This window comes from Pteropus vampyrus, unplaced genomic scaffold (assembly GCF_000151845.1).
Source record: "Pteropus vampyrus isolate Shadow unplaced genomic scaffold, Pvam_2.0 Scaffold3, whole genome shotgun sequence".
Taxonomy (NCBI): Eukaryota; Metazoa; Chordata; class Mammalia; order Chiroptera; family Pteropodidae; genus Pteropus; species Pteropus vampyrus.
This window is the reverse complement of record NW_011888784.1, coordinates 2,504,477-2,525,422: the sequence shown is the minus strand read 5'-3', so window position 1 is coordinate 2,525,422 and position 20,946 is coordinate 2,504,477. Positions and strand designations below refer to the sequence as shown.

The window sequence follows — 20,946 nt, the reverse complement described above, 5'->3', positions numbered from 1 at the left end:
TGCTGGTGGCAGTGGAGTAGACTCTGCTGTACTTGGCAAGAAGCAGGCTTCTAGGTGGTTTTGAGAGAAGAAAGTGAGAGGTAGCTGTGCCCAAAAGTCTCCTGGCACTCATATGTAAGGATAAATTAGGGCTGCTCCCTGCTAGCAATGTTCCCTTCCCTACAATGCCCATGTTTCCTTTTTGCGATTCTCCGCTCCTTTTCCCCAACAAGGTCATCCTGGGCATCTTACTCTGGTTTCACTCCACCTAATCCCATAGGGTATCCCACCCAAGTCCCTGCATCCAATTGGAGAGGCTTATTTTTGTAGACAGTAGACCCCTGCTTCCCAACATGGACCCTTCAAAAGACAGCTTGGTTGGAGTGACAAATAGATCATTTGATTTTTGTTGGAAGGAAGACAACCGTGTTAATAAGACCTCTGCATTGCAGGTCACACACCTCCATCTTTTCGGCCTCAAATACCTCTTTTCAACTTGCAAAATGGCATCTTCCCAGAGAACTTACCTCTCATTCTCCATTGACCTTCTCTTTGAAAAGAAATGCATATAGACACAGGCAAGGCAGGGCCTTCATGTCTCTATGATTAAGGTCCCTCAAATGTTCACTCTGCCTGTCTGACTAGTAATGCTGTAAGGTCTGAGTCATGGGAAGGCTCATAGGGGGACTTCCTTTGCTGGCCCTGCCCTGCCGCTCTGCCCATCTCTTTGCACTTTCCACAGATCTCACACAAGCCAAATCCAGGTGCTTATTTTCATTCATTCCATCTTTACACTTTCTTTAGAGCAATGACCCACTTAAATGAAAGGGAAACACAAATCCCCAGGGAAATTTGCTGACAGCTGTTTCCTTGGTAGAATTAGGTTGGGTATGTGTCTGAGAGAAGCTTATGAGCTCTAAGAATCATTTTGGCTGGGGGGCAGAGGTGGAAAAAAAGAGACAGAAGATTTTTAAAAAGTGTCAGATGACAAGTGTTCCTAGGGAAGTTATTGGAGGCTGATGATAGAGGGTTGAGTAAAAAGTAGTTTCTCAAGGGCAGACCTAAGCTGGTACTTCGATATTCTGTTTTGTCTCCTCCCTCAGTGTCTTGTTCAGAAGCTCTACTCCTAAGGTCACAGGTCTAACATTAAGGTCTAGATGGAGCAGAGAAAGCCAAACCATTTTTAGAGATAAAACGCACTTGTGGCAGGCAGTAAATGACAGTATGGTTTGGAAGATAGTTTAAGGACAAAAGATGACAGGTATAGCTTCAAACCAAGAGCCTGGAAACTTGAATTTTTTCTTGAATTTTCCAGGAACTGTCTGTGTACTTTAAGCAAGTCATTTTGACCCCTGTAGGCCTCACATATCTGCAGGATGTGTAGTTTAGACTAGATGATGGCTAAGGTGCCTTTTAGCTTTTAAATTTCTTGAAACATATAAAATAATTTACTTATTAGCTAAGATAGCTAAAGATACTATTATTTAGTAAAGTTGTTAACAACTACTCAGACTGAATTATGTTTCACCCTTTCCCTTTTTCTGATGGAGGTATTTTGTAGGTTGGCCAAAAGTTAGGGCACAGAAAAGATCAAAGATCCAAAAAGCCCCCAAATGGACAATTGGCCTCTGAGTCACAGACTACCGATGGGCTGTGGAGTGTAGAGTCCTTTTGGCATTCTCTCGTATGAGTCACAGTCCTCACCATCCCAGGCATCCAATCACATCCTTTCCTTCCCTTATCTGTTTGTCTGGTATGTGGGAGGACCAACCACCTCCATGACTAACAGCCCGGAAACTCCTGGCTGAGCCCTAATGTGTACTTTGCATGCTGTCTTCATTCAAATGCAATGGTGTGAATGCAGTGGGCACTGAATAATGTCCGATGCTAAATTTCACAATAAACCATTTGTTGTTTATTAGGGGAACTGTCAAAACTAGGTATAGCAGATAAAAGTACTCTTAGGTCAGTTTAGAAGCTTAAACTTACAGTGTTATAGAATTTTAGAGTTAAGTGAGACTGGAATCTATGTGATCTAATACTAACACTTTAGAGAGGAAGTGAGGATGAAATTACTTGCCCAAAGCTACAAGTTAATTAGTGCAAAATCAGGACTCTAAAACACCACTAGATTCTCAGGTTTATGGCCTTTCTACTGTACAATATTGCTTATGTAAAAACCTGAGCCCATTTTAAATATGATTAATTAATTTTAAATGTGCAGTGCATGGCACTATAAAATTTAAAAGACACAAAGGGTTTACAGTGAAAATTTAGTCTTCTATCTGTTCCTATCTCTAACCACTTAGTATTCTCCTTCTTTGATCAATCTGGACTTTATTTTAGTATAAGGGATGAGGTAGGGATCCAACTTTATTTTCTTTCAGATGGTTATCCAGTTATTTTACTAGCTGCTAAGGTATGTTTTGCTGATTTGTGCCTCTCTTTTGGAATTTTTATGATTATGCTTGCTTTTTCTCCCTCCTATATGAACTTGAGAGTCAGCTTGCATATTAAAAAATTATATTGGTTTTTAAAAATGGAATTGTGTTAAATCGGTAGATTAATTTAGGGAGATTTGACAGTGTTATGAAGTCTGCTATAGAGCTTCAGGACATCCTTTCCTCCTGGATAAAAAGAAACATGATAGGAGATAGTACCCTTTCCTCCTTTTGATGTGATTCTGTGAGGGTGTGGTTGTCACACCTTCAAACACCACAGCTGACCTCACACCTTAAACTAAAATATATTCTGGCCACTCTGGCCTCCTTGCTGTTTTTTCAGTTCAGCCGGCAGATTCTCTCTGTTCAGAACACTCCCCCGACCCAGGCGTCTGCATAGCTTGCTCCCTCACTTCCTTCAGGTATTTATTTGCACAAATGTCACCATCTCATTGAGTCCACCCTGACAGCTCTATTTAAAATTGCTATTGCCTCCTCTCCCAGCTCCTGATTTTCCTTATCTTGTTCTACTTTATTTTCCACACCACTTACTGCCTCTAACACAATAGGACATTTACTTATTATTCAATTGCTTATTATTATGCTTATTATTTATTGTCTGTCTCCACCACTAAATGTAAGCCTCAAGAGGGCAGAGATTTCTGTTTATTTTGTTCACTGTCATGTCCCAAGTGCCTAGAACTGTGCCTAGCATATAGTTAGTATTCAATAAATATTTGCTTAATTGAGTAAAAGTAAAGAAAGTATTTCTCTAGTAAGAGATTTTATTAAGAGCAGACATTATGTTTTTATCAAATATCAAATATATTTTCAGCATCCATGGAAATAATCACATGACTATTTTCTCTTTTCATTCCCAGACATGGCAAATGACATATTAAATTTCCTAGTAGTGAAATATTCATACATTCCTGGAATAAAGCTGGCTTAGTCATGGTGTATTAACCTTTTCTGAGTTGCTTGACTTTGTTTACATCTATTATATTTAGGTTTTTGAATTGATACTAAAAGTGAGATTGATTTGAAGTTTTGTCATGACATTTTTGTTTGGCTTTGTTATCACGTTATGCTAGTTTCAAGAAATAATTTAGAATTTCCTCACCCACTTTTTTTTAATTGCCCTAGAATGGTCCAAGTGGTATCGACTTTATACTTTCTTTGAAGTATAATTACTTATGCATTCTCATGATTGTAATCTCTGGGTCCTCAAATTTTTTATTTTGTTATTCTTAGTATTTTTTAAATGTAGTTATATTGTTTTTCATTAACACAGTCAAAATTAAGCTGGAGTTAATTATCTCAGGAAATTATCAAGAACAAATCATCTCACACCGTACATTCTTTTTAATCAAGTTTCAATTAACTTGAGAGTTCATATAACATTGTTGCGACTCCCCTCCCTTCCTTCTTTCCTCCTTCCTTCCCTCTTTCCCTCCCTCCCTCACTTCCTCCCTCCCTCTCTCTTTTCCTTCCTTCCTTCCTTTCTTCCTTCCTTCCCTCCTTTCTTCTTTCCTTTGAATTAATCAAATTTTTGCTGCAGTTTGTTTTATTTTTTTGCCTTGGCATATTAGAAAAACAAAGCCAACTCTTAACTATGCATTTTTCTTCTTGTGTGCTCATGCATTCTTAAAGCCATGAATACCTTGTTTTCTAGATGATGAAACAGATGCCCAGGAAGTTCAGTGTCCTGTCCACTTTCATTCTCATCAGAGAGTCAGAATTAGATCTCAGATCTCCAGTGCCCTTTGCATCACACCACTGCTTTTTTCCTGGGTTTGCATATGTGTGCACGTGTGTGTGTATGTGTGTGTGTGTGTTCTGCTCTTCCTTCCAAGCCTTCTCCCTTCCACAAAGAAATGTTAAATACCAAGTATAAATACCAAGTCACTGTTTAAGGTGCTAGGAGATATGAAGATGAATAAGGTAGTCTTTGTGTTTTAGAAATTTACCATCAGTAAGGGACTCAGACAAGTAAACAGATAATTATAGTATTTCACGGAGATGACGCATATAAAATATAAACAGAAATCATAAGGGTGGGCATCACTAAATGTAACTGGGTGGTTAGGAAAAGCTTGACAGAGTCTTGGACTTGGCCTGAGAAGGAAGACTACTCAAGTTTGCCATTCCTTGAACTCAAATGTTCTATCAAGAACCATGCATATCTAAACATATTTTCATTCTAGGGGAGTTACTTCTGCCTAGAGAGCCCTTTGGTTAGAGGCCCTATGTTCTCTGTACTACAATCTTCATAGCTCTTCCTTTCTGGTGATAAATACTGGGCCCCAAAGCACTTTGGAGTTCTCGGTTCCATCTTAAATGGCTTTTACTCTCAGATGCTCCAGATAGAATCATCCCTTTGGCAATGTTCAAAGAGTCTAGCAGTTCTAGGGAGGTAGAAATTTATTCTTGAGAAGGTGAAGGTTGGTGTTTTCTTTTATGCTGAACACAAGAGTCCTCTGGCAGTTGATCAAATGCTGTTCACTTAGTGATTGAGGTTAACACTATCGATTTATTTATCCCAAGTAATTTCTCATTTTACTTATTTTTATCATAATTCCTAAACTGGTTCTTTTATTTAACACATGGTGAGTGCCTGCTGTGTGCTTATCTCTGGATAAAGCATTGTGGGCGTACAGAGAATTAGAAAACATGCTTCCTGCATTGTCTTATTCCTGACTCTGCCAAAAGAGTTTTTAGTCTAGTTGGGAAGATAAGACAAATGGAAATCAAAGATAAACAAGAAAGTAAGTCACTGTATGATATGTCTCAAATGGATGATATAGACAATTATTTCTTTTGAGCGTAGGAGAGAGAGTGATTACTATAGGCTACACCAGTTCTTATTTGCCCTAGATTTGCCTATCTTCAAGCCTTTGATGGTTAAGTTAATGCGTCATGTTGGCTAAGCTGTGATACACAATTGTTTGGTCAAACACCAGTTTATATGTTGCTGTTAAGATGTTTTCTAGATGTGATTAGTACTGAAACCAGTAGTCTTTGAGTAAAGCAGATCATCCTTCATAAGGTGGATGAGTCTTGTCCAATCAGTTGAAGGCCTTAAGAGAAAAAAAAAAAACCGAGTTCCCCGAGTGGGAAGAAATCCTGCCTCCAGACTGCCTTTGGACTCAAGACTGCCACATCAACTCTTCCCTGGGTCTCTAATCTGCTGGCCTGGTCTGCAAATTTCGAACTTGTCAGCCCCCTGCAAGCACATGAGCCAATTCCTTAAAATGAATCCATCTCTCTTTATACATGCATCCTATTGAGTTTGTTTGTCTGGAGAGCCCTGACTAATACAAAGCCCAAAGATTCTCATCCTTTTCCAACGTGCTCCCTAAGGTGAGAAGACCTGACATCATAGATGTTTCCATTGAAATGCAAAGTCATTCATTTCTTTATTCTTTCAAGAAAAATTTTATTAACTATCTATTAGTATGGCAGATTAAGAGCATAAGCTTTAAACCCAGCCTATCTAGCTTTTTTTTAATACTTGGACTCTAAGTTTTCTCATCTGTAAAATGGTGATAATAATGGTACTGTTGCAGAAAAATTGCAAAAATCAGACCGACGAGAAACCAAGCAGCACTTGGAGAGTTGGAGAACTCAGGTTTATTATGCCAGCAGCCCCAGAGGAGCTAGGCTCTGAAGATATGGGGCCTGGAGCTCAGTTGCAGCATTGCTTATATAGACCTATTTGGCTTGGGCTGATTGGTTAATTTGTTCTCAGACCGTTACAAAGTGCAGGAGTTGCTATGGTTGCAGATAGTTACATAGTGTTACAAAGCACAGGAGTTGCTAGGGGGTCCAAGCAATTATGTTTGCTGCTTAGACAGACCAAGCCAAGGGACGATTAGTTTTTAGTTACTTTTGAGTATGGCCTATGCAGCAAGCATATCTACAGAAGCAGAACAAAGAGCTGATTAGCTATTTTGAATGCAATTCCTCTTCAGTACCTCCTTTTTATGGTTGTTTTGAAGAATAATTGAGTTAATAAAAATATGCTAAGTGCTTTGAACATTTCCTGGCATGCTGTAAGCATTAAATACATGTTAGCTATCTTTATTGTGACTGTGTAGTAGGGATACTGTGCCTGGCTTTGTGAGACAATGATAAGTATTATACAGAGTTAGCCCCTAAATTGCTTATGGTCTACTGGGGGAGTCAGAGAAATAAATGTACGGTTTTAATAGAGTGTGCTAGGAGAGTGTGATGGAGATGTGTGCAGTGCCATGAGCTGTTCAGGGGAGAACAGAGCTGGTGCTCAGAAGCCTGAGTGGTCTGGACAAGGAAAACCAGTGGCCTGAGCTGTGAAGGCAGAGGGAGTAACTTGTGGGGTGACTGGAAGCTGAGATACTGTGGATATTCAAGGGGAACTGTTTGCTTGAAGTAAAGAGTATGAGGGTGAGTTGGTGGGAGATAAGGCGGAAGAGGTAAGCCTGCGGGCCAGATGATAGAGAGCTTTGTATGCCGGAGGAAGAGATCACCTGTCTTTATCTTGCTGATGCTTAAGAGGAAGAAAAGCCTGCTCTGTCTCTGTACCTTACTTGTAAGAACTACTGCTGGGATTCAAGCCCTTTCCCTCTAGCATCCCTGTTCCCATCTCCTTGGACTTCTGACTGCACTTTAAAGCTCTTAGTTCAAGGCTACCTCCTCTGGAAGGGCTTCCTGCCAGTTAGGCTTAGTGGGAGCCTCTCAGTGTGCTCCTAAGGTCAGTGCTTCTGTCTTTGAAGACTTATCCTATTTAGTCTATGTCTGTTTTCATGTTTATCTTTCTCCACATTTGCTAAACTTTTTAAGGGCAGAAATAAAATCTTTTGTCTCTATATATTTTAGGCCTTTAGTCTTGGCCCCCTGTAGGGCCTGAGTAAATATCTGTTGACCAAATTAATAAAGAAAATTTAGAGGGCCCATCAGAATCTCCTGGGTAGAAGTTTCAAAAGATACATTGCCAGATCTACCCCTAGATATAGAGATTTCTCTTAGTCTGGACTGGGATTCTCGGGTCTACCTTTTGAAAATGCCCCCACGTGATTTTGAGACTCACTCTTGGTTAAGAACCACTGATATAACTCCATCTGTTTTTCTGTCCACTCTGAAGTTCACTGAGGGGAAGTGACTTACCCAGTGTCACAAAGAATTAAACTACCGAAATATTCTTACCCTTAATCATGCCCTTTCTTTTACATTATAAAGAAAAACAGAGATGTGTTGGGAAGAAGAGATTTGATGTGAGGCACAAAACGAAATGTTAGTATGAGATGACAGTTCTCTGATTCTTCAATAACAATAATTATCATTAATGATAATAAGCCCCATTGTGTTTGAAAGTATAAATATTACTGATGATGGTGCAGATGTTTGGGAGAAAAAATGAGGCACCACTCGGCTGGTGACAGTACATGAGATGACTCAGCCCTGATCAGCCCTCCTTCCTTGTTTGGAAAGCACATGGACAGCATCTGCCTAAGTGAACATTGGTACAAAGAGCCATTCTTGGGCTTTTGGAGGAGGGGGGATGCAGAGAGCATTTAGTCTAGTGACCCCATTTTAGAGATGAGGAAACTGAGGCGCAAGGAAACTGAGTAGTGACCTCAGATGCTGCAGCCAGTTAATGGAAAAGCTGGGCCTATAATCTAGTTTCCACAGCTCTTTGCCAAGCACATGCACAATGGCTACTCCTGAACAATCTAGTTAAATGTTCCCAATTTGAGGGATAACCAGTTGATTCCGTTAGGAGTCCCCAAAGTGTCCCAGTCAGCCCAGTCCATGCCCCAATCTGACCTGTACGATTCCTTTCAAACCTTCTTCTACCTTTGCTTCCAGTTAATTCTCTAAAACTCAGCACTGGTCAGTGCCTTCTCCTTCACCACAGAGACTTACGCTGGTTTCTCATGATGTAAAACTACAAAATCCTTAGCAAGGCACTGCAGGCCCTTCAAAACTTACCTGAACCTGTCTTCTCATGTCATCTCCCACCCCTATTCCACATGGCTGGCATGGGCACTGTTGCTTCCTGCCCCATAGTCATTCCAGATGCTCCTTTTCTGTCCGTCAGCACCCACCACGGACTAGAGAGGTTGCAAGTCTCAGGCACTCTCTTTCTCAGTTCCCTTGGGCCTAGAGCCTAGGTTACGAGCTGGGCTGGCCAAAAGAATGAAGCCTGTGGAAGTCTGAAGCTGAGGGTATGGGGTCACTTCTGATGAAAATTTTTCTCCTTCTAAAACAGAGAAATAGACACAAAACAGCCCTTCTGTCTCCTTTCTCATTTTGGAGGACGCAGCCTGAGCACCTGGTAACTAAAGCTGCTGCAGTTATTTTAAGTCCAAAAGAATCACCGAGAAGCTGACCCATAGCCCAGATGTCACTGAGCCAACTCGCCCAGCTCTGGAACTTCCCGGACCTGGGCTTGCTATCATATAAGATATAAAGGTATTGTGTAATACTGTATCGAAGAATAAATCTCTAAGTAACAAACTTGAAAATGCGCAATGACTCTGGCCTTCCATTACTTGTATCCTGGCCAGTACCATGACTGTTCTTTACTCAAACCGGGACTCGGGGAAGCAACGTGGCCCTCCCTCAGCTGACTCCTAGAAAGGAGGCAAGACTTAAAACTACAGAAAAGCTCAAGTCTCCCCGCTCACTCCCACTTGCTCCTCAGGCCCGCTGTTTATAAGCCATTAGAGGAGACATTCCTACGTCCACAGGCCACCAGCGTCGGGGTACCGGAGGAACTCGGTGCCCTTGAGCTGCTCGCTGGACGCACAGCTCTCTCTGTCCAGTTCTGGGCTGCCTAGTCTACGGCTTCACTTCTTGTTTGCCTGTTTTCTTTTTAATCTCGCAGTTCAGGTTTGATGGAGCCCTGTCACCTCAGTGAGGGCTTTAGCTCTCTCCTGGAGATATTCTGTCCCTCCACTCACTGGTCTCCTTGTCCACGTAACAGGGTGGTCTTCCAAATTCCTCCCGATTGCCTGATCCTTATTGTTTTGACGCCGGTCTTCATGGCTGGAGGTGAACATTGCCAGTCCTCACCTCTCTCTTGGCCTGGAGGAACAAACCTGTTTACTTGCGTACTTCCGAAAATCCACTTTCTCCTCCACTTCACGGTATCTTCCACCCTGAACGCTCCTTCATACCAACATCTCCCCTTGTTGAAATTCTTCTCACCCTCGAAACCCTCACCCACGTTCATGTCCCTTGTGAGGTGATCCTCGTTCACTCCAGTGACAGAACTCACATTTCTTTTAGCACTTGCAGGAGTCTGTGTGGTCTACACCAATCGGCTGGCGTGTGTCACACTGCCTTGTGCCGGAGTTGTGACATGTGTCCCCGCACTGAACCGTAAGCCCCCCGGGACCTCAGTTTATGCATATTTTTCATCCTCTGCTGCAGGGTGATTCAAGTCAACACATAGTTATTGTGCTTTGCAGTGATATCTCAGGACTTCCTGTCATGGGGAAAAATAAATGTATTTCTTGTTCGAAGCTGTTTTTATTTGGGTTTACTATTCCTTGTAGCCAAAAGCACCATCACTAATACGTATACCAACTAAGTAAAGAGATGTGGGAGTAGAAACAGGAGTTTTCTACTATTTATTTCAACATGGGGCGTATGTGAAGGGGGATGACTGAGAGAGGGGGATGCTAAGAGTGTGTGTGTGTCTGTGTGTCTCTGTGTGTGTGTGTGTGTCTCTGTGTCTCTGTGTGTGTGTCTGTGTGTGTTTCTCTCTGTGTGTGTCTGTGTGCAAAAGCGTAGAGCTAAAGAAGTGAATATAGGAAAATGTTGGGGGGGGTGCAAGGAGCAATTTTTATTTCGAAACAAGATTGAAATAATAAACTCCACGAACAGTGTTACCCCAATATGGATTAGTAAAATCTAGATGTTCTTTTTAACAATAAATATTTCTTGGTGCCCCAGGTCTGCTAGGGATGGCTAATAATACTCTATTCTCTAAAATTTTAACTCACCTCATCCAAACCAATGCTTCCTAACAAGAAATTTGATTTTACTCTCAATAGATAAAGAAAATAGTTTTTATTCTCCATTTAGGTCAAAAGCAATTTTGGCAGCAGTTCAAACACTCCTTGGGGCACCAAGAATAACTAAAAGCTTATCTTTGTGAATGTCGTTTTTGGGTCTGATTCTCATTTTCTGGTATTTTTCTTCAGTCCTTTAAATTTTCTTTATTCTATTAAAAATTTTGCAGTTTTCATTTATTTTTCATCACACTTCTCTTCTTTGACATTTCTCCACACTTTCCTTATCTAGGTCTTTTTTCATTTTTTTTCTGGGATGATGGTACCATTTCAATGAGGTGGGAGATTTGGGATCCTCTGAGCAGCAAGAATGTAGTCTGGTAAAGCAGAGGGGGTCCTGGACTGGAGCTCCAGAAACCTGTCTTTTTCTGTAGCACTTTATCACTCACTAGCTGGATGACCTTGGGCAAAAGAGCAACTTCTTAGAATCTTGGGGACCTTATCTCTAAAAAGAAGGATTTGACAAATATGATCTGTAGGCATTAACATTCTGTGACTTTTTGGAAAAAAAAGAAAAAACCAAACAGCTTTATTGAAGAAGTGAGATTTGCACTTGTATTTGAAAATATGCTTCTTTGGTGATAATTAACACTGGATTTAAAAGTCTTTTTGTATTCTGCAACTTCGTGGTGACTTGAGCTTTATTAATGAGGGCTGGGATTTGGCACCAGCATTTCCCAGGTCGTCATCAATCAAACACTGGAAACTTTCCCAGATAGGAACCCACTTTGAAGGAAATAAGGAGATAGAATAGTAACAGTTCTTAACTCATGTTCTCTCCCTCTCTCTCTCTCTCTCTCTCTCTCTCTCTCTCTCTTTCTCTCCTCACCCCTCTCTTTTGCTATTGTGGTAAAGACATAAAACATAAAATCTACCCTATTAACAAATTTTTACATGCACAGTGCAGTATTATTGACTGTTGTTGTACAGCGGATCTCTAGAACTTTTTCATCTTGCATGATTGAATCTCTATACTCATTGCATAGCAACTCCCCATTACCCCCTTTACCTCCAGCTCCTGGCAACCACCATTCTACTTTCTGACTCTGTGAGTTCTACTACTTTAGAAACTTCATGTAAGCGGAATCATGTAGTATTTGTCCTTCTGTGATGGGCTTATTTCACTTAGCATGATACCTTCAAGGTTCATCCTTATCGTAGCATGTGACAGAATTTCTTTATCAAGGCTGTGTAATATTCTTTGACTTATGTCCTAAACTATATATATTTTTTGAGTTTGATACAAATAAAATTAAAACTCACATGTTTTGCTTCAGTACCCTTTGCCTCTCCTGCCGATGGTTCACGGTGCCCTCATGAATGCAAAAACTCTGGGCAGATTGGCCTAATACTTATTCATACCCAGCGATGGCTCTCTTTACCTTTTAATATAATATTACCAATATTATATAATTATCCTTTTACTAATTTTCCTTAGAGTTAGGTTTATACAAAACAGAAGTGTTTGTCTGCAAACATGACCTTTTTGATTGAATCATCAGACTTTTGGGGGACAATCTAGATTCTTGTCTTGACTCTGAGCAGCTTTGGGCAAAGTTCCCCCCATTGAGGGCCTCAGCTTCCTCATCTGTAGAATGGAGTGGTGAGGGTGATTCCGTGGTCTTCAATGAGGGCTGTTTTGCCCTTCAGTGGACATTTGGCAGTGTCCGAAGACATTTTTGGTTGTCATATCTGGCCTGTTATTACCTCTACTGGGTAGAGGCCAAAGATTCTGCTAAATATCCTACAATGTACAAGAAAGGCACCCCCAATTTGCCCAGAGTTCTCCAGCATCTATAAAATGCCCTGACTCCTTCTATGCCTTCAGTTTTCTTGTAACTCTCTCTTTGGCTTGGACCTAAGACAAAAGTGTAAAATAGCAAAGTCTCATTTCTTCCTTCTTCTTTCACAGTCTGTCCTTTCAAAGCTTTCATTCTCGTTCCCCTCCCTTCACTGTTTCGTCATAATCTGGGACAGGTTTAAGAGGCATATACATTTGGACAGTGTATAAACTCTGGGTGGCATCAGGCTGGCTTGAGGGAGAAAGACATTTGATCAGCCTAGACCTTTGCTGCCACATTGCTTCCATCTCATGTTTTGAGTTCATGTGTGACACCCTCCCCTTCTCTTATGTAAGCTGGGGTGGGGGAACACAAGAGTTTAGTATTAAAATAAGATGATGTTTAGTTTTTAGTTTTAATTTTAGCTAGTTAGATTTTGCTCCTTATGCTTTCCTATCCTGACAGTTATTGTCTTGTGCAGAACTTTAATGTGTAAAAAAAAAAAAAATAATAATAATAATAGGCATATCTGCCTATGTAGGTCTGGTCCCAAAGAACCAAAGACATAAAATCCCTTATATTTATCTTCCCTTTAAGATATAAGCTTTAATAATACATTTCTAACATGCCTTTTGTGCTAGAAATATTTTAACTATTTACACATAAAAGCTAGAACCTAGGTGTTGTCTTTGATACTTCTCCCTCTCTCATCTTCAGCCCTAATCTATCTCCCAGTCCTGTCAATTTTGCCTCCTAAATATCTTCCACATCCACTACTTAACCCCACTTCTGTCAATAACTGCAGCCCAAGTTCCCATCACTTCTTCCTGGACCACAGCGACCTACTCTTAACTGCTCTAAGGACATCTACTCTGGTCCCCTCCAGTCTTTCGTTCACACTGAAACAAGAGCCACCATTTTAAAACACAAATTGGATCACATTAACCTCAATCATGAAACCCTTCAATGGCTTTTTACTCTGCTGAGGATAAAGGCAAATCTCATGTATATGCCTGTAGGATCTGCCTCCCTTCCTCCCTCTATTCTGCCCCCTCCTCCTGCTTCTCCTCTGGACACAGCTACCCCCACTTTTTCCCCATGTTCTTCACTCCAGCGATAGTAGCCATTTTTCAACTCCCTGAACTCTCCATGCCCCTTTGGGGCCTTCGCACAAGTTTCTTTCCAGCTTGGGATGTTCTCTCCACCCTTACTTCTACCCAGTTGTGTTAGGTCGGGTTCTAGAAGCAGGCCCTGACAACTGGGACCTAAGTTTATAACAGTAGTCTCCCTTATCTGGGGTTTAGGTTACCTGCGGTCAAGTGCGGCTGAAAATATTAAATGGAAAAATTCCAGAAATAAACACTTCCTAAGTTTTAAATTGCACACTGTTATGAGTGATGGGATGAAATCTCGCACTGTCTGGCTTTGTCCTGCCCTGGACGTGAATCGTCCCTCTGTCCGGAGTCCCCTCACTGTAGCTGCAGACGCTCCCTTAGCCACTTAGTAGCTGCCTCTACTGACCGTTGTGGTGTTCAAGTAACCCTTATTTTACTTCATAATGGCCCTCGAGTGCAAGAGTAGTGATGCTGGCAAGTCGGATATGCTGAAGAGAATCTGGAAAGTGCCTTCTTTAAGTGAAAAGGTGAATACAGCAGATCCTCGAATCATGTCACTTTGTTCAATGTGTTTTCATTATAACATTGATGAGAAAAGAAAAACTGCTTCTGACACCGTCTGTGCGGAATGTGCACGTTCTCCCCATGACTGGGTGGGTTTCCTCTGGGTCGTCTGGTTTCCTCCCACATCCCAAAGCTGTGCACTGGAGGTGGATGGCTTGTCTGCAGTCTGAGTGATTGTGGGTGTGAGTCTGAGAGGCCCTGTGGTGGAAGGGTGCCCTGTCCGGGGTGCGTCCCATGACGTGCCCGGAGCTGCTGCGATCGGCTTTGGCCACCCTTGACCCTGGACTGGAATAACTGGGTTGGAAAATTATTGTCTGACTTGTTTCCATTCATCTTTCTTAAATGTATGTGTAGCTCACATTTATTTAAGTGTTTAATGTCAGAAATGTTTTGGGTCTTTATTTAAATGTTTGGTAACGTTTTTGTGATCAGAAATATGTCGTTGGAACTTAATCACTTGTTTCTGTCAATTAGCCTATGGTAAAATAGATATCATTATTTGTCGTTTTGCTTAAAGACGCAGTATCCAAGAACCTATAAACAATGTTAAGTGAAGACTTACAGTATGATATGATATTTTGACACAAAACTCCTGAATGTTGAGAATTAACATTTTTCTAATTTGCATGAGCTTTTAGCTTAGTTATGATATAGTCCAACACTTTATATCAAAGGTATATATTTATTTATATTGCATTTATGTTTCCCGATGAATATTGGATCAGCTCCTTAATTAAATAGAGATATTTTTCCTTTATGTCCTCATATTCCCCAACAGCTGGTAAAATATTACAGCTGTTCCTAAAACATTTTGGGGTGACTTCAGTGTCTCTTATTGAATCTGGGTGGAGACAAGATGGAACTCTATCCGTCCTGTGGCTTTTCTTAAAGTCAAAGCAGTCCCCTCCTGGTATAAGCCCTTGGGCAGCTGTCTGCTATACTGGAGCCAGGGTGGAGGCCTGAGCTGCTGTTTGTTTTGCTGCGTTCTTGGCTGGAGATCAAGCTCTGATTTTCTTCTGACTCAGGGGAGTGGTTTAGGCAAATGTGGCCTATTCAGCAATTGTCAGGTTCCTTGAGTAAAAGACTAGCCGCTTCTGGTGATCACAACGGATTATAGTCTTCTATAACCTGGCTAATGGTAGGATGTTACAATGACAGCAAATCTTTGATAAAATTCTGCCAGCTATACCAGCATAAAAACAGTCATGTAACCTGCTCTTATAAGCTCAGGGGATGCCCCTGACTTCATGAAAATGTTACTTCAAGGGGAATGCCATGATTTCTTTCTTTCTTTTTTTAGATTTATTTTTGTTATGGTGACATTGGTTAACAAAATCCAGTAAATTTTAGGTACACAATTCAATAGTAAGGCACATATATTGCATTGTGTGGAATGCCATGATTTCTGATGACTGGAGTTAAGTCAAGCTCAGAGTCCAAGATTGGCTGTCCTCATCATCATAAATCATTGCATCCACGTTGGGTTAAGATGTTCACCAAGAGTGCTTATTGGAGTCCCTAAAGTCTGGGGGCAGAACTTCTCTAAAGTTTTCTCCAAAGGTATTATTAGGTCCTGGGCTTGTCTGATCCTTATACTTCATTCATGTTAGCATGGAAGGGCTTGGATAATTTATTTTTATTTTGGTGAAATATGCATAACATAAAATTTTACCATTATCACCATTTCTAAATGCCAGCATTCAGTGGCATTAAGTAAATTCACATTGTACGACCATTGCCACCACCTCTCTCCAAAACTTTTCATCATTCAAAACTGAAACTGCACTTATTAAATATTCTCCCCAATTCCTCAGCCCCTGGCAACCACCTTTCTGTATGTATGAATTTGCTACTCTAGGAACCTTATTTAAGTGGTATCATACAGTACTTATCCTTTTGTGTCTGGTTTATTTCGGTTAGCATTAATGTCTTCAAGGAACCTGGATAATTTTTTATATCAGTCATATTCCCTGAATACCACTCAATTCACTAAAATAAATTTCTAACATCCTTTATGCTATTTAAGAAACCCATGGAGCAGATTTAAGAAACAATATTTAAGGGGCTTAGTAGCCATCTCTGAATTGCAGATCCTCGGCTTAGCATTTTTCATATGCTAACTAATCACTTTTTGCACATTATATAGTTCAAACCAAAGTCTTTTTAAAGTAAATGACCACACTGACTGCTAAGGCATAGTTAAAATTCAAAAGCTCCTGACAGGTCAAGTGCTGAGTGTTAATAAGAAAGAGATATCTTAGTCTAGGCCGTGCCACCCTGAACACGCCCGATCCCTTCTGATCTCAGAAACTAAGCAGGGTCAGGCCTGGTTAGTACTTGGATGGGAGACCACCTAGGAAGATCAGGTGCTGTAGGTGTAAAAAAAAAAAAAAGAAAAAAGAAAAAAGAAAGGAACATTTCTCATTGAGGAGCAGGGTCACATTTTGGTTCTGTGACGCAGTAGGGTTTTGGGGGTGAGCTTCAGGATGTCTGAAGTTTTGCACAAACACTCTCTCTCTCTGTCTCTGTCTCTGTCTCTGTCTCTCTCTCTCTCTCTCTCTCTCTCTCCTTCCCTCTCCCTCCCTCTCTCCCTCCCTCCCTCCCTCTCTCTTGTTTGTGTTTCTAGGGTAAGAATTCAGGACTTTTATCAAATTCTCAGATGGGTCATGGTCTTCCTAAAAATGTTATGAGCCATGTTAAAAGCAGAAATACTATTTTCTGTAGTGTTTTGGAGGAAACAAATAGAAAAAGGTCTATATATCCAGGTGTAGAGTACAGTGCACTAAATGTTTATTCCCCCAAAATTCATATGTTAAAATCCTAACCTTTGAAGTGATGGTATTAGGAGGTGGAATCTTTGGGAGGTAATTAGGTCGTGAGGGTGGAGCTCTTATGAATGGGTTTAGTGTCCTTATTAAAGAGACCTTAGAGAGCTCTCTTGCCCCTTCTGCCAGGTTAGAACACAGTAAGGAGATGTCCATCTATGAACTAAGACGTGGGCCCTCACCAGACACCAGATCTGCTGACACCTTGATCTTAGACATCTCAGCCTCTAGGACTCTGAGAAATAAAATTCTGTTCTTTATAAATTATGCTATTCTGTATGAGTCCCCATGTTTTATAATCAATTCCTCATATCAGAGTCAGCAATTTTATATCAGACCTGCAGCCGTAAAGCTTTCCCTGCCCAAGAGGGCAGCTGCATCTCACAACTCTAGGGGGCACTGCTCACTTTCATTGTGTGTGGATGAACCGTCCTGAAGCTGGGCAGCACAGCAGCCTTGTTAATCACCGAGGCTTTCTCGTACCCACCAGACTCCGAAGGCCACTGGAGTCTTCACTGACACCATTTTTCTCATGGCCAGTTTACTCTTTCACATATATATGTTTAGCATGGGCTGTGGAAAAGATAAAAGAAGAATCGAGAATGGGATCCTTGCCTCTGTGTTCCAACTTAGCAAGGGATTCTTGGTGTTTTGAAAAGATTTTTTTACTGTGATTGGCTAATGAGGGAGTTCTAGGAGATCAATAACATCAGGAAGTTCTCAAGGCTAATCAATCATACCATGATTTTCTATTGTAGACTTTCCTCCTTACCAATTTAGCAAGCTGATCAAAACCATTCCTTCCTACCTGGAATGCTTTTCTCACTCTGCCTGTTTAATTTCTCTACATTCTTGAAATCCCAGTTCAAGTCCCATCTTCTCTGTGAAGTCTTCCCTGACCACTTCTTCCTGTAGTCCCTGTTCCTTACGAATCCATTCAGTACCACTCAGGCAGTACACCTTGTTATTAGCATTTACTGTGTATTTGCTATGTACTGTTAGTTATATGTATCTGTGATAGGATAATATTTTGAAATGTTATTTGGTATAACTGTTCTTGCTGGTAACTTTTGTTGCTCTGCAGCCCTCTCTTCCCGTTGAGGCTGAGGCATCCAGGGAATCAGGGGGTGCAGAGTTAGAGGCATAGTTCTTAAGACAATCCTCATGTCTCACATCAATTGCAAGTTTGGGGTGGGGGTTCTCAAGACCATCCTTAGATTCGGTAATTCACTCGAAGGACTCGTAGAACTCCCTGAAAGCTGTTGTACTCGTGATTATGGTTTATGACAGGGGAAAGAAACAGATAAAGAAAGATAAGACCAGCTAAGGGAAGAGACACATGGGGCAGCATCTAGGAAAGTTCTAAGTGTGGAGCTTTCTGTTGTCTTCTCCCAGTGTCATGGATAGTGTTACTCTTCCAGCAAGGATGTGTGATAATGTATATGGAGTACTGCCAACCAAGGAAGCTCAATTGAGCCTCAGTGTCTATAGAGTTTTTATTGGGGTTCCATGGTTGAGTGTCCACATGGCTGATTTAGGTTCCAGCTCCGTCAGAAGGTGAAGTGATATCATGTGACTCAAAGTGCCCACCATAATTACATTGTTAGACCTTTGGTGTGCTCCAAAGCCCCCAGGTAATCAAGGACACTCTTATCAGGCGGGACATTCCAAGGGCTTAGAGAGGACCTCCACAGGGACCAATGGCAAAAGCCAGTGGTCTTAACTTTGCTCTTTGGGCAGAGTTAAATTCTTTACTATGTGGGGGGCGTCACAGAATCTGGCTGAAGAGTAGAGTCGAATTTCTCTTCCTGATTTCCAAAACAGGCTTTCAAAGTGCACTTCAGAGACTTACAGCTGTCATTTTCATTTACAAGATTTTTATGTGTAGAGCCAGCTTCTTCGAGAGAAGTAGGGTTTGTGAATTCTACGGGAGCCGACACTGGAGGACTAGAGTTTTGGGTTTATACAGGTAAACAATAGAAGAGAAAATGAGGAAGGCTGCGCTATAAGGGTGGTTTCCCACCACACAGGAAGGCAATCAGAACACTTCCTGGGCTGGAAGGAAGAGCTTTGAAGATCTAGAGAGGAGGAAAGGGAAGGGCTTTGGCTTGACCCATTTGTGGGGTTGAAACCAAGGGGTGGAAGTAGAGGTAGAAGCTCCCCAGATGCATTAGAAAATCTGGATGCAGAAAGGAGACCTGCCCTTCTTTCTGCCTAGAAATCTTGGAAGAGACCAGCTCACAAAGTGATCCACACCAATGATTTGTGAAGATAGAGCACACATAAAAAGTTTTCTGGGATGTAAGCAAACCCTCACATCAAAATGGCATGTGCGGGACCATGTGCATATCCATTATTATGCTGCATGATACATAGACAAACAGATGTCTGCCCACGTCAGTGGCAAAGATTAGTGTATTTTCTCAGGCACAATAGGCGATTTACAGCTTTCTTATCTGTCTTGGTTAGTTGTCTAATCTCTGAATAAACACAGTTGTGTGCAATTTATAGCCGATCACATCTGACTATGTTTTCTTTGCTCAGATGCCGATGATAAAACTCCCTGCTCCTTGGCCTGGCATTTAGGCCTCCGGAGTTTGGCCTCAGCCCTCCTGCCCAACATTAGCTTCTATTCCTCCTCCTCAGACAGCCTGCCCTCAGCTTAACAGGACTCCGCAGCTCCTGAATGCACTTTTCCACCTCTGTGCCTTTATTCAGGCTGTTGTTTCTCTCTGGCCTGACTGACCCTGTCTCCACTGGGCTTAAATTCTACTTCCTCTAGGAAGCCCTCCTCAGTTTTCCAAACCTGAAGGTGACCTCCCACAGCACATTAGCTTTAGCTATGTTATGGGATCTACAAAATGCTGCTATTCGTCATTATTATCTATTACCTAAATATAGGTCATGTCCTATGCTTAACTGTTAATTCCTCGAAGGCAAGGACCATGACTTTTCTTATTTAATCTCTGTGTCTCTAATAGCACCAGGCACAAGGCCCTGCATGCTCAGGTGCTGAGTGAGCACCAACTGAATTGGCACATATATACACTCACACCTTCAATCTTGGTCTGCTAGTTTCTGGGAATATCGAGGCAGCAGGAGTGAAATGTAATGATTCAGGGAGATTTTGGAGGGAACCGAGGCTGATCTCTGATGCAGAGGGCAGGGGATGCAGCTAGCAGATGGCTGGGATGGAGCTTGACATTTCAGTAGACTTGTGAGGTGGAATGGCTTCAAAATCCTAGAGTTAGAGACTAAAAGAGCTGGTACTTTTTCATCAGACCAGACCCGTGCTTTTGTACCTCTACAGTCAAATTTGGGTAGCAGGTTAGGGGTCTGGGGTGGACCCCATGAGACCTGGAGAGCTTATCTTCTGATTCTTGCAAAGCCTCCAGAATAGAGAAAACCAGGTTTCCTTTGTATCATCCTAAGGTGTCCGTGTGGTGGGACGTCAAGGGGTCCAGGAGCAAAGGTCAAGAACTCACCATTCACAAAGGAGAGATCAAAACAACTTATAACTGTTCTTGGAAGTAGTCACTCTCACTAGTAGTCAAAGAACTATGAATTAAGGCAACTTGGGGTTGGTCGCCCCTCTCATTTTTGTTCAGTGGTGGCGAAGGTGAGGATAAGGTACAGGACATTCCTTTTGTGCATTTTAAAACAAGTCTAAAATGGACATAACCTTGACCAATTTAAAAGTCATAAAATTGCAGTCCTCTTTGATCCAGTAATTCTACTTCTAGAAATTTATCTTTAGGAAATATTTATGACAATGCACAAAGACCTAGAAAACATATTTATAGTGATTCATTTTTAATAACTATAAAAAAGAAACATACTAAATGTATGAGATTAGGATTTGGGTAAATAAACAATAAATAAACAAATGTAAATACACATTCTTACTATAGACTACTCTGAAGTGAACATGATGTTGAAGATTTGGGGCAGCCTTCCTTAAAACTCTAGTCCCTGAATCAGGGCTGTTTTGTGTAGATGTTTTACTTTCCATACAAGGCGCCTCTTCCGTGCAGTCCTCAAGAAATGTGGCACAGATCCCTTTACCTTTGGGACCATCCTATGTTTGCTTTATTCAAACCTCACCAAGGCCAGAATGAGCGGAAGGTTGGGTGGGCCTGGGTGTGGATGCTCCCAAGCCTGCATTTCAGGGGCTTGTGCAC

General features: G+C 41.4%; 1 long non-coding RNA gene and 1 pseudogene across 1 annotated transcript in view; both read left to right on the top strand.

Moving 5' to 3' along the window:
* LOC111740297 overlaps positions 1-20,946 on the top strand; it is a 63,681-nt gene that overhangs the window by 25,140 nt on the left and 17,595 nt on the right. The gene's annotated exons all lie outside the window — the stretch shown is intronic.
* LOC111741575 lies at positions 16,201-16,318 on the top strand (annotated as a pseudogene).